The following is a 13,561-nucleotide window of genomic DNA, read 5'->3' on the forward strand; positions in this document are numbered from 1 at the left end:
TCTCTACGTTTTCTTACTTAATCATTTAAATTCAGTCACTGACGTGTCTTGCAAGAGGAATCGGGCTGAGCTCACATGCTAGGAAGCCACAGGGTTGGGACGAAAGCCCAGCTTGTCAGGGTTTTTAACCAATGCTCTATTTCTGCCTCTGAGAAAATATCTAGTCATCCCTCTCTGGATCCATCTCCAGGCAGGACTTCGACTTCCCTGGCCCCCCTCGATCTACGGTAAAACACCCCCTGGGAGCTCTCCTTTCTTAAGTTAGGAAAGGGACACGCTTTTCTGGCTCATAGAACTACTCCTTTGCTTTGTGAGGCTCTGGGGAGAGAGGACAGGGCGCTCTTTGGAACAAGGAAGAAGCAGAGATTGTACAGTCCCCAGTGGCCTTTAACTGGGCAGGACGAGGTGCCCGGAAAGGGTGATGACCTTTGGGATAGAAGTCTGCGGCTCAGCAAGGGCCTGGGAGTTTCTCTGGGGTCCCTTCTCTGTCATTATCTCTGCCCATTGCAGATGCGTGTGACCCAAAATATCCTCCTGCCACGAAATTATAGCATTTTTCCTCAAGCCGTGGCACTCTCCCTTCCAACATCTCATCCCCCACATTAACATTTATGAAGGGATTACAATGTGCCAAGAGCTTTACTTAAAGAATCTCGTTGCTAACTGGTGACTCCAACATAGATTTCTTGGGGCCGTTCCCCATAGAAAGCTCTTTCTAAAGCCCCATATGCAGTGTGTGTGTGTGTGTGTGTGTGTGTGTGTGTGTGTGCGCGCACATGCGCGCGCGCGTGTGTGTGTGACTGGGGATTGAACCCAGGGACCTTCAACTTCTGAGCTATACCCCCAGCCCTATTTTATTTTTTACTTGGAAACAAGGTCTCACTAAGTTGCAGAGAGACTCACTAGGTAGCCGAGGCTGGCCACAAACCCGCGATCCTCCTGTCTCAGCCTCCCAAGTACTAGGGTTACAAGTGTGCCCTGCCATGCGGGGTTCTATGTGCAATTTTGAATTTGTATATTTTTTTCCTAAGGAGGCCCTCCCCACCTCTCACCCTCCTCTGAATTTCTTGTGGCTTAAGTTTCCGGTTCCTTGAAGCCTGGCTGTTGCTCTGGGTAGTATTGTTACTTTGTTGTTGGTTTTTTTTTGGGGTGGGGTCCTAGGGGTGGAACCCAGGAGCTTTCTACTTCCATGATATACTCCCAGACCTATTTTATACTTTATTTGGAAACAGGGTCTCACTAAGTTGCTGAGAGCCTCATTCAGTAGCTGAGGCTGGCTTCGAACCTGTGCGATCCTTCTGTCTCAGCCTCTCAAGCGCGGGGATGACAAGCGTGCCCACCACGCCCGGCTGTTACTTCATTTTTACAGAGGTGGGAACTGAGGCCCAGAGAGGCAAAGAATGGTTTGTCAAAGGTCACAGCTAGTGCGGCAGAGCAGAGCTGTGACCACCACACCACACTCCCCGTTGGCTTTAAAGGGGCCGCACCCTTCAGGATCCTCGCCCTGCATCAATGGAAACACTTGCTGTGCTTGACAAAACCTCCTCCAAACCTCCTCCAGCGCCGGGTCTGGGGCTGCTGCTGGGCTACTCACTCTCTTCCTGGTGCGTAAACCCGCAGGCCGTGCTCTGTGGCCTGCAGTTGAGATGCCGCAGTTTGTCTCTAATCTTAGATCTCATCTTGCCGACAGAGCTGTGTTTCTGCTGCGGCGACAGGATCGGTGACGTGAGACCGTGGAGGAGCCAGCGAGGTTCGAATTTGAGTTTGATTTTTGTTTTCCATTCCAGAGGAACCTGTGGGAATCTTCACGCCCTCTGGGAAAGCGCTGCTGGGGGTCAGCGTTTGGCTGCAGACCCCCAACCCCTGGTACCTCGAGTGAGCAGGGGAGAGGGGCTCTCCTGGGGCGGAGGACGCCTACCTTAGCCTTGAGCACCGATGCACACAGCGGGCCTCCGGTCCTGTGCAGCTCGGCCGTGAAGCCATCGTGGCCTGGGAGGGTACTGTCCCTCTCCAGCTCGCGCTTCCCTGTGTGAGCTGGGTCGTCCATTGTAGATGACTTCCAGAGCCTGGAGGGTCTTGGGTGGGTCCTCTGTCATGCAGAACTGCAGGCCTGCGTCCTAGGGGAGGCAGGCGTCCTAGGGGAGGCAGGCGTCCTAGGGGAGGCAGGCGTCCTAGGGGAGGCAGGCGTCCTAGGGGAGGCAGGCGTCCTAGGGGAGGCAGGTGCAGCTCGCGGGCCAGCTCCCTGCTGGGGTGGGGGTGAAAGAGTGATCATCCTTTGCATGGTTCTTTAGTTATGGGAGATATTGTTTCGCTCATTCTTTCGTGGTAGTTGTGAAATTTGGTGTGGATCACCACATCTGGGGAGATGATAGGGACCGAGGCTCGACGTGGCAGGGATCCAGGCCTCTGTGTGGCCGCCAAGGTCGCCACCTGATTCTGACACTGGCCAGAGTTTGAGATCCACTGTTCTGTGGGGTGACAGTAACTGTACTGGGGATGGAACCCAGGGGCATTCTACCTCTGAGCTACGCCCCCAGCCCTATTCTTTATTCTTTATTTTGAAACAGGGTCTCACTGAGTTGCAAAGGGCCTCACTAAGTAGCTGAGGCTGTCCTCGAACCGTGATCCTCCTGTCTCAGCCTCCAGAATGCTGGGATGACAGGTGTGCACGACCACGCCCGGCTCATCATGTTGTAATAAGTAATGATGGTGAACTGTGGTCCACACCTCGAGGGAAGCGAGCTGGTGCAGCCATGGAGGATGGCGGAGGAAGAAGGAAAGAGACCACTGAGATGGGCTTGTCAGAAAAGGACTTCGAACAGCTAAGTCCAAGAGAAGAGGAGACCCAGCCAGGCGTGGTGGCGCACGCTTGTAATCCCCGCGCTTGGGAGGCGGAGACAGGAAGATCGCGCAGGTTTGAAGCCAGCCGTGCTAGCTTAAGAGACCCTGTTTCCAAATAAAAATATAAAATAGGTCTGGGAGTGTAGCCCAGAGGTAGAAGGGTTTCCAGGAACCCCAGTACCCAACACCACACACACACACACACACACACACACACACACACACACACACACACACACACACAAGACGAGGAGGCCCTTATCGGGAAGCTGGGACGGAGTGGCGGTTCTGTTGGGGTGAAGCTCAGGCAGGGCAGGGTTAGGAAGAAAGCCTGAACCTAGGATGCTGAGGGGTGTGTGTGTGTGTGTGTGTGTGTGTGTGTGTGTGTGTATGCTTGTGTAAGAGAGAGAGAGAGAGCCAGCTGAGGATGTTTTGAGGTGTTCTCATGCAAAGCACATATTAGGTCTCATCTCCAGAGGTCCGCCTGACCCTGGGAGCACTGGTAAACATCAAAAGCCGTCCCTCAGCCCCCCAAGTGGCGTGGTCACATACGTCCGTGTGTGGGCACGAGGTCTGGACGTGCCGCGCAGGGTGGACCACGGCGGGTGGGTGGTCAGCGGCCTCACAGCGGGCCCCTCGCCTGCTGCGGTGTCAGCTCCGCTCCGGCCGCCCGCGATGAGCGTTTGTCTCCACAGAGGCTCAGCAGGACAGCCGTCGTCCTCACAATTATCCCAAGTGAGCGGCACTGTTTGTGAGCCATCCCCGGGTGCCGGGACTTGGTCCTGCTCATGACGTGTGACGTGCACAGCACCCCTCCTCCTCGACAGCGGAGGCTCAGCCAATCCAGCACCTTCTCTGTAAAGGCAGAGGCAGTGTCTGCCTGCCGTCCGGCCTGCTCTCTTCCCTGGGCTCCTGTGCCAAGCCACTCCCTTGTCCACGTTGCTCTGAACCCACCATCCACTCATCGAGTCTCAGGTTCTCAACTCTGTGAATATTCAACAGCATTGACACAGGTGCATTAAAATGGCTTGGAGGTGCTGGGTGGGGAGGCGCAGCCCTGTTACCCCAGGACTTGGGAGGCTGAGACAAGGAGGATCGCAGGTTCGAGCCTCGGCAGTATAGTGAGACTCTCACAACCTAGTGGGACCCTGCTCCGAACCAGAAGCATAAAAGAGGGCTGGGAATGTAGCTCAAAGGTAGCATGCCCCTGGATTCAATCCCTAGTACTGTACACACACACACACACGCGCGCGCACACACACACACGTGCGCGTGAAATAATCTAGAGCTTTTATGTTGTGTGTTCTTTCATATATACACCTACATATGTATGTGTGTGTGTATATATATATATTTTTCAAAAGTTCTCATCGTTCCGCCTATTACTTTTCTCAAAATAACAGAACTCTACACAATACTGATTTCAAAGGTCACCACAGTGGTATAGTATGATATGGCACATCAGCTTGTTTTCCTAGGTGTCCCACTTCTGGGACGAAGGCATGCAATGGGTTAATGCTCTCACCGTACCCACGAGGCCCCCAGGATCCAGCCCCTCCTGCCCCTCCAGCCTCACCTGTCTCTCTCTGGAACGTTCCACTGCATGCTGACCTGCTTTCTGTTTATAATAAGCTGGCTTTGTTCTTGTTTTTGAGTTCCTTAGGCACAATGGCAGGCTGTTAGAGCTCTTTCCATGTTCTTGTTGACTGCCATGAACTTCCTTCTCAGAACTGCATTTGCTGGGTCCCATAGGGTTTTGGCAGGCTGTGCTCCTATTCTCATTTATTTTAAGATGTTTTTAAATTTCCTTCTTAATTTCTCCTTGATCCGTGCATCGTTCAGGAGTTTGTTGTTTAATTTCCACGCAATTTTTGTAATTTCCAAGGTTTTCTTCTTGTTACTGCTTTCTAGTTTTACGCACTGTGTCTAGAAAAGCTACTCGATGCGATTTCACCTCTTAGAAAAACACGATGAGACGTGTTTGTGGCCCATCGTGCCGTCTATCTCGGAGACCGTTTGCGGTGCGAGTTAGAAAGACTTGTATTCCGCGGCTGCTGGACGGAGTGTTCCGTAGGCATCTGTCAGGCCCGAGTGGTCTGGGATGCGGTTTGACTCTGTTTCTTTGTTGATTTTCTGTCTGGGTGATCTGTCCCTTGCTGACATGGGGCGTTCAGGTCCCCACTGTTATCATATTGGAGTCAGCCTCTCTCTTTAGATCTACTAATATTTACGTTCTATATTTAGGTGTCCGACATCGGTGCATAAATATCCAAATGCTTACTTCCTCTTGCCGAACCCATCCTGGCATCGCTCTACGAAGAGCTCCTGGTCTCTTCTTACTGCTTTTGATTTGAAGCCTCCTTTCCCTGAGTGAGCCTGGGCACTCTCGCTTTGGGGGGATTGCACTTACAGGGAATATCTTTGTCTTTCTTCCCTTCTCCTTCACAGTTTTTTCCATTTTGCTTTGTGTGCTTTCTAGCCTTAGGATTTACTTTTAAAAATCACTGTACTCTGGCCGGGCGTGGTGGCGCACGCTTGTAATCCCTGCACTTGGGAGGCAGAGACAGGAGGATGGCGCAGGTTCGAAGCCAGTCGCGCGCGCTGGCTTAGGAGACCCTGTTTCCAAATAAAAATGTAAAAATAGGTCTGGGAGTGTAGTCCGGAGATAGAAGGGCTTCCAGGAACCCCAGTACCACCAAAAAAAAAAAAAATCACTGTATTCTGTAACTCTCTCTCTCTCTCTCTCTCTCTCTCTCTCTCTTTCTCTCTCACTCTCTCTCTCTCTCTCTGATAAAGTACTAGATTGTTCCATTGTGTTTTCTTGAAGTTTATTACATTTCCTTAAAACAGTTATTTTGCCAGTCATGGTGGCGCACACTTGTAATCCCCGCGCTTGGGAGGCTGAGACAGGAGGATCGAGCAGGTTCAAAGCCAGCCTCAGCTACTTAGTGAGGCTCTCAGCAACTTAGTGAGACCCTGTTTCCAAATAAAGTATAAAATAGGGCTGGGAGTGTAGCCCGGAGGTAGAAAGCCCCTGGGTTCCACCCCCAGTACCACCAATAAATAAATAAATAAATAAATAAATAAAAAATAAATAAAACGGCTATTTTGAATTCTCTGAGTTCACACCATCAGTGGGTTTCTGGTTGGTTTCTGGTACTTTGTTTCGTCTTTTAGATGAGGCCATGGCTCCCTGAAAGTTCCTGATGCCCACTGGCATATGCCAATGTCTGTTCACTGAAGGATTAGCTATTTATTGTAGTCTTCATAACGTAGCTTACCTTTTTCTCCATCCTTCCAGGAAGTTTAAGCAGGCTGCTTGTTTTCTCCAAGTCTAGGGTCAGTTCTGCTATTTCAGCACTAGATGGAGTCCTGAGTTTCTTGTGACCCACAGTCGGTGCGTGGTCACACCTCAGCACTAGCCGGGCCGCGGCCTGATTCTGTTGCGCTCTCATGGCGATGGTTTAGGATGGTTTGGGAAGTACCTGACGAGGATTATCCACTCCCGCGCGTCTCTCTCCGGTGCTGGGGCAGGCCCAGATGCCTCCTCTACACTCACCAGCCTGTGGTCAGGTGCCGTGCGATTCTGCCTGGCACTGGGCCGCCCCGGGGAAGGTCTGGTCCTAGTTCTGTTCCAAGCCTATGACTTACGCTTACTTTCCCCTCTTCCCCCGAGTGGACAGTGAGTCTCCCGGTGTCGTGCCATCTGAAGTTTGGGAGGAGGGACAGGGTGGGCAATTCCATGGTCACCATGGCTGCCTCAAGGCTGAGTCACACCCAGAGCCCACCTCCTGCCAACACCGGCACCGTACGAGGAAGGACCAAGGCCCACGCTGCTGTGATGAATTTAAGACCTGAGCCCGCTGTAGCTGGCCGGAATGTGACCCTGTGCCACCAGGCCACAGGTCTCTGCGTGGCACTGGGTTGGTCCAGGGTCTGTCTGTGGGCCTGGCCTGGCCTGGGGGCAGGGCCATTCCTAGCTGCCCGATGTTGGGTTTCACCCTGGTGAGCCTGGCACTGAGTCCCAAGGCCAAGTCTTTCCCTTAACATCTCTGTCTTACCCGCCGCTGGGTACAATCTCCTCTGCGCTCTGCTGCCCAAGGCTGGACAGGGATGGAGCAGCCCTTGATGGCCAGGGCTAATGCTCCTGGCTACAAAGACCTGCACAGTGTCTGCGGCATAGCCCAAGCCCACACTCTGACTGGTGGTGATGCAGGTCAACACGTGAGTCTGTCCCACTGAGACACAGCTCTGCCTGGCTAGGTGGCTCCAGGGTCTCTGACTGTGGGCCCTGGGCTGGGGACAGGGGCCATGAAGTTCTGTCCATGTTGGGTTTCACCACACAGGCGTAAGGCTACCTTACTCTTCCCCATCCTGCACACCAACAGATGGCGTCTTGCCTGCGCTTGGGGGAAGGATGCTGAGGGTAGTTCTTCTCTGCTGGTGCTAAGGCAGGTCCAGAGGCTCCGGTACTGGGCTCCAGTCCACATGGCAGGGAGGTGGGGCTCTTCCTGGCACTGAGTTCCAAGTCTCCCACCTGCTATGAATTCTCTCTCTATCCCCCAAGCAAGAGCTCTCTCTGCTGGAGTTGGAGGGAGGTGTGATGGTCAGCTTCCTGCCTTCTTCAGTACATTTTTTCTTATGCTAAAAGCAAGTAGTGTGATCTTCTATCTGATTTCCTTTTAGTACTTGGGAAGGTAGTTTTGCAAGTAAATAGCTGTCCCAGTTGATGTGCCCCTGGGGAGACAGTGCTGGGGAGTTTACCCTGCTGCCACCCTGCTCTGCCAGGCCTTTGTGGGTGACAGGAATTTTCCACGCATTTGGGTCCTACTGACATCATCATATTATTCGGCTGGGTTTGCAGAGCAATCACTCCCAGGGAAATTTCCTCCTGTCAAGGTAATGTTTGCACTTCAGGCAAACCCCTGTGCTTCCTGTATCTGATGCATGCACAGTCACAGAGCCGAAACGAAATTAGAAATCACAGGATCCAAACTCTTCATTTTATGTATGGGGAAGCTAAGGCACAGAGGGACTTGCCCCTGTCCTGCCTGGGCCCCGACCCTCAGCTGGAGTTAGGTGTCACTTAGATTGGTCTCTGCATGGGTGAGGACAGGAAGGACAGGTGGCTTTCTGCCAACTCTCCTTTCCCCCAGAGCTCGCGTCGGCTGCTGTTGGGTAGACCACGGCACACGCACACCGTCTCGGTCAACATTCTCACGGATGTAATCCAAAAACAACTGACCACACAACTTAGAGGAAGAAGGATTTAATTGCTCACAGATTTTGGAGATCTCAGGGTTCGGTCCATGTCAGGCCTGGTCTGCGGAGCCCAGGAGATGGCAGCGGGAAGCAGAGAGGGAGGGAGCAGGGCTCCGCTCTCACATCGTGGAGGCCCGAAGCAAGAGAGCCAGCAAGCACGGGGATTCAAAGACACAGGCCCAGTCCCCAAGCCCACACTCCCGGCTCTCACCGTCTCCAGCCACACCTCATCTGCCTACGTGGCTGCCCAGTAAGCCCGTTATAGTGGATTTCTCCACTGATGAGATTGCAACCCTTGTGACTTACTTCCACCAACTCTGAACATTAATACATGGGCTCTTCGGGAGACATTCTGTATTTTTTTGTGTGTGGTGGTACTGGGGTTCCCGGAAGCCCTTCTACCTCCGGCTACACTCCCAGACCTATTTTATATTTTTATTTGGAAACAGGGTCTCTCAAGCCAGCGCCTCTGGCTTCGAACCTGCGCGATCCTCCTGTCTCCGCCTCCCAAGCACGGGGATGACAAGCGTGCGCTGCCACGCCCGGCAGACATTCTGTATTTAACCATACCACTCACGCATATACCTAAACTAATGGCTGGAACTCCAAGGGTCCAGCATGCTCATCACTGGGCCTGGGGCAAAGTCAGCCTCCATGGAACTATAGACGGGAGGCAGTAGAAGTGGCTTCCTGAAAGAAAAAGAAAAACAACAACAACAACAAAAAAAAAAACAATAAAACAGGGAACAAGTACCAGAGGAAAAGAACCAGAGGGAAGGTGAGTACTGGGAAGCAGAAACAGATGGTCACAAGAGAGAGGACAAGAAACTCAACATTAGGAGCTATAGTACAAGAGAGGGCTTGGCGGGCCCTCTCCACTGGCTGAGGAAAAGCACATTCAGAAACATCACTAAGATCTAGTTTGGTAATGTGTATCAAATTTTAAAAGGCATGTTTCCAGCCAGGCATGGTAGCGCACACCTATAATCCCAGTTCTTGGGAGGCTGAGACAGGAGGACTGCAGGTTCGAGGCCAGCCTCAGCAACTTAGTGAAGCCCTCCACAACTTAGCAAGACTCTGCTTCATAAAAATTTTTTTTAAAGGGTATGGAGTTATTAGGTGTGTAGCTCTCAGAGGCAGAATGCCCCTGGACTCAATCCCTAGAACCACACACACACACACACACACCAAAAATTAAAAAAATGTATATATATATATATATATATATATATATATATATATTCCCTTGAACTCAGCAATTGCATATCTAGGACTCCATCCTAGCCCGTGCAGCTCCACACCTGGGTGTTTATAAAAGCATTCTTTGTAACAGCAAGAAAATGGAGACAGTCTGACGTGCATCAAGGGAATGGTGGTGCCATAAATTACTATAATTTTGTTCAGTGAAGTTGGCTGCTGTTAAAGAGACTCAAGTATATCTGCATCCTGATGTGGAGGGGTGTTAGAGATATATCTTTGTCTTTTGGGCGTCGAATAGAAAATGCTAACCACACTAAATAACGTATAACCCCATTTTTCTAAAAATAAATGGAATCCAGGCCCAGCATAGTGGTGCACACCTATAATTCCAATACTTGGGAGGCTGAGACAGGAGGATTGCAGGTTTGAGGCCAGCCTCAGACTTAGTTAGACTCTCAGCAACCCAGGGAGACAGGCATGGAGGTGTGATAGAGGGTCTGATGAGGTAGAATAGAAGAAATAAAAATCTGAATAGAAAGGAGACAGATTGGGAAGGAAAGAAAAATGTGGCTTTAACATATGAAAAGCTTCATAATTTTTGGCTTCACTTTAGCAGAGCTTGTTTATCTTTAAAGCCAGGCCCATACTTTTAAATCATAATGGGCTGGATCCACATGGAAAATTCCTGAGGAGCCTCAATCCTTGAGGAGCCTGGTCTTTGTCAAAGTTCCACTGGCCTCTAGGAAAAGATTCCCCCCAAAAGTCATACTTTTTGTTAAAGAGCCCTGCACCCCAGCTTCATGTCTGTGCTCCCTGGGATTCTTAACCAAAAGGAATGTCTACCTTCTGTTACCCTAAGCTTCAAAGAAGGAGCCCCCCAGCCCCTGTGCCCCTGGCCATCCCCCTCTTGCGGACCGTACGATAAAAGGGTAGACGTGGGGGCCCGGGAAGCCTCGGCCGCGCCGGGCAGCTCTTGTCAGCCTCTTGGCTGCCCTCAAGATTCCCAGAAGCAACGTTTCTGTTGAACATGTGCCTTTGCTTTTCTTGAATTAGGCCTGTCCTTTTCTCTGACAGGCCTGTGTTGAAATTTTTTCATCATGGAAGCCAAGAACCCACAGAAATTATCGTGAAGACCCAGTGCCCGGGGCCTGGGAAAGGGGGAAGGGCACCATGATATGACCTCACAGACCTGTAGGGTCAGGTGGGGGAAGGGCCACCAGGTAGAGACGCTCGACAGAGGGTGCAGCCTGGGAAGGAAGCCAAGGGGGCGGGAGGTCCAGCCAAGCCGGGTGGTGCACACCTGTGATCCCAGCACTCGGGAGGCCGAGACAGGACGATCGCGGTGCGCGGACAGCCTCAGATACTTAGTGAGACCTTCCGCAACTTAGTGAGACCCTGTTTTAAAACAAAGAATAAAAAATAGGGCAGGGGGTGTAGCTCGGAGGCAGAATGCCCCTGGGCTCAATCCCCAGTTAGGAAGAAAAGAAAGAAGAAAGAAAGAAAGAAAGAAAGAAAGAAAGAAAGAAAGAAAGAAAGAAAGAAAGAAAGAAAGAAAGAAAGAAAAGAAAGAAAGAGTAAAAAATAGGCGTTAGGTCAGAGGTAGAATGCCCCTGGGTTCAAACTCCAGTACCACACACATGCACACACACGCACACACAAATAGGAAAAAGCCTTTTAGTAGAGATAAGACAAGAGAAAGACTGGGGCTTATATTACTCTAGATGCTCAGATGGCGTCAGTGGAATGTTACTGCCTGCAGGAGAATTCCCAACTTGAGCCCGGAGTCCCAAGCCCGCAGCATCGGGTCCCGCGGTTCTAATGGCCGAGCCGGGTCACGCTTGGAGCGTGGCGCGGTCCTCCCCTCCCTCGGCCTGCACCTTCGCGTGCTCCAGGCCACGAGGCGCACTCCCTGAGCTGACAGACCTTGCACAGTCAGGTCTCTGCAAACCCATTTCCTCTGCCAAGACGGCCCCGCCCCCGAATTCATCAGCAGCCCAGTCCTGCTCAAGGCCAACTCTCGGGGTGTCTGCGATGCCCTCCCCCCCCCGGGGCCAGGATGGAGCCTCCTTCTTTGGGGTTCCCGTAAAGCGAGTGCTCACCGGGTCACGCGGCCTCTCCGCAGGCTGGGGAAGACGGCATCAGGACTCCTGCACCTGGGCCGCCTGCTCGCGGCAGGTGGACAGTGATACGGACAAAATGAAATCGTGACTAAGCCACTTAGTACCTGTGAAGCTCCCGGAGACTCGTGCTTCCTTCTCCTGTTAAGGACAGGTGTGAGAGGTGAAGCCCGAGGGATGGCGTCGTGTGTTTCTAACTGTTGTGGACCGTCTGTACTTTGTAGAGGCCCTGGCTGGCAGGGGCTGAAACTCAGCTGGACAGGAGGATCGCGCAGGTTCGAAGCCAGCCGTGCTAGCTTAAGAGACCCTGTTTCCAAATAAAAATATAAAATAGGTCTGGGGGTGTAGCCCGGAGGTAGAAGGGCTTCCAGGAACCCCAGTATCACATAAATAAATAAATAAATAAATAAATAAATAAATAGTAGGGTCTAGCTAAGTTGCTGAGGCTGGCCTCAAACCTGCTATCCTCCCGACTCCGCCTCCCAAGCACTGGAATTCCAGGCATGTGTCACCTGCACCTGGCTCAGACTTTGTGTCTTTAGGCTCCCAGAGGAGGCGGGAGACCCCAGGCTCGAGGAGGAACTGAGTCAGCGGGCTGAGTTCTAGGCTGAATCGCCAGGCAGGCCTCTGGGCCTCAGTTTCTCTGTGGGTAAAGGACAGCGAGGACCTGGGGTGAGGTGCAAGTCGGCCTTCTGCCCTCAGCCACTCCCTGGCACGGACGCCTGGGCTCAGTGAGGAGGAGCAGTGGGGGGGGGGGTGGCCAGGAAAGGGAGGAGGGGCCTTAGAGATCCTCTGACCAGCTGGGCCAGGCGGCACACACCTGTAATTCCAGTTCTTGGGAGGCTGGGACAGGAAGATCTCAGGTTCAGATGAGCCTCAGCGTGTGTGTGTGTGTGTGTGTGTGTGTGTGTGTGTGTGTGTGTATTACTGGGGACTAAACCCAGGGGCATTCTACCTCTGAGCTCTACCCTCAGGCCTTCCTATTTATTTGTTTTGTTTTGTTCTGAAACAGGGTCCTGCTAGGTTGCTGAGAGCCCTGCTATTTCCTGAGGCTGGCCTCGAACCTCTGAGCCTCCTGTCTCAGCCTCCCAAGTACCGGGATGATACCACGTCCGGCTCTTCCCTTTCCTTACTTTGCTACTGGCTGTTTAATAGAAGAAGCAGTGGTGCTATTCCAGCCGCACTCTTTGGAATTCGGTGGGCGTCACGGTCCTCTAGCGTTACGGAGGGCTTGGAAGCCTGGACGTGTCCACGGTGCGTTGGAGCTGGGCGCTCAGAGTGTGGGCTTGGAACCAGCAGCCTCACCTCCCAGGACTCATTCTGCACATGCGCGGTTCTGTCTAGGACACTGTTTCTTGTGCCGGCATTGGAAAATTGCTCCAGTATTGAATTCCAATAAAATGTGAAAGGCAGTCAGAGGCTGGGTGCTGCGCAGGCGCGCAGGCAGGGAGGGCGGCAGCTGTGACTCCTCAAGCTCCCCCGCCCCTCTGCCCTGTGTCCCAATGTTCACCCACAGTAGGTCCTTTGGCCTCAAAACTATGTAGAGACAATTGCAAACCCTCAGATCTCCGTGACTCTGCCTGGCGCATTTCAGATAGCAAGGGCCTCACGCCTGGCGCTTAGAGGCCACGCTCAGCGCACTGGCTGTCATTCTTGCCTGTCTCCCTCCTATTCTTTGGGACCCAGAAAGGTGACCTCCGTGTGCTGCTTCAAAGCACACGCAGTCGATGGGCAACCAGTGCAGCCCAGCGCAACAGAGGCGAAAGCAGGGAGGTTAACCCCTGCGCTGAGTGAGTGCCCTGCCCAGAGAGAGGAGGCACCATCTGCCTAAGAAAGAAGTCTCTAGCCCGTTGCCTTGGTAACGCGGATACGAGCATACCCATAAGAAAACCGGATTTAAGGGCCGGGGTCAGAGGGGGCACAGTTCCATTTGGGGCTCCCCAGTGTGTCTGCCAGGCACGCTGCTTTTCTTCTCTTTCCTCTCTATTTCCCACTGACTTTGTAAGAAAGAATCGTTGAAGCTACAGCTGAGCTGCTAATTAGTTTTAATTTCCCGATTCAACAAATCTTAGTTGAGTTGAGGAAAAGAACCCTCAGCGTCGTCACCACTGTAACATTTCCGACCCTAAACCCTGACGGAC

The sequence above is a fragment of the Muscardinus avellanarius genome (genome assembly GCF_963383645.1).
Source record: "Muscardinus avellanarius genome assembly, chromosome: 7".
In the NCBI taxonomy this organism is placed as follows: domain Eukaryota; kingdom Metazoa; phylum Chordata; class Mammalia; order Rodentia; family Gliridae; genus Muscardinus; species Muscardinus avellanarius.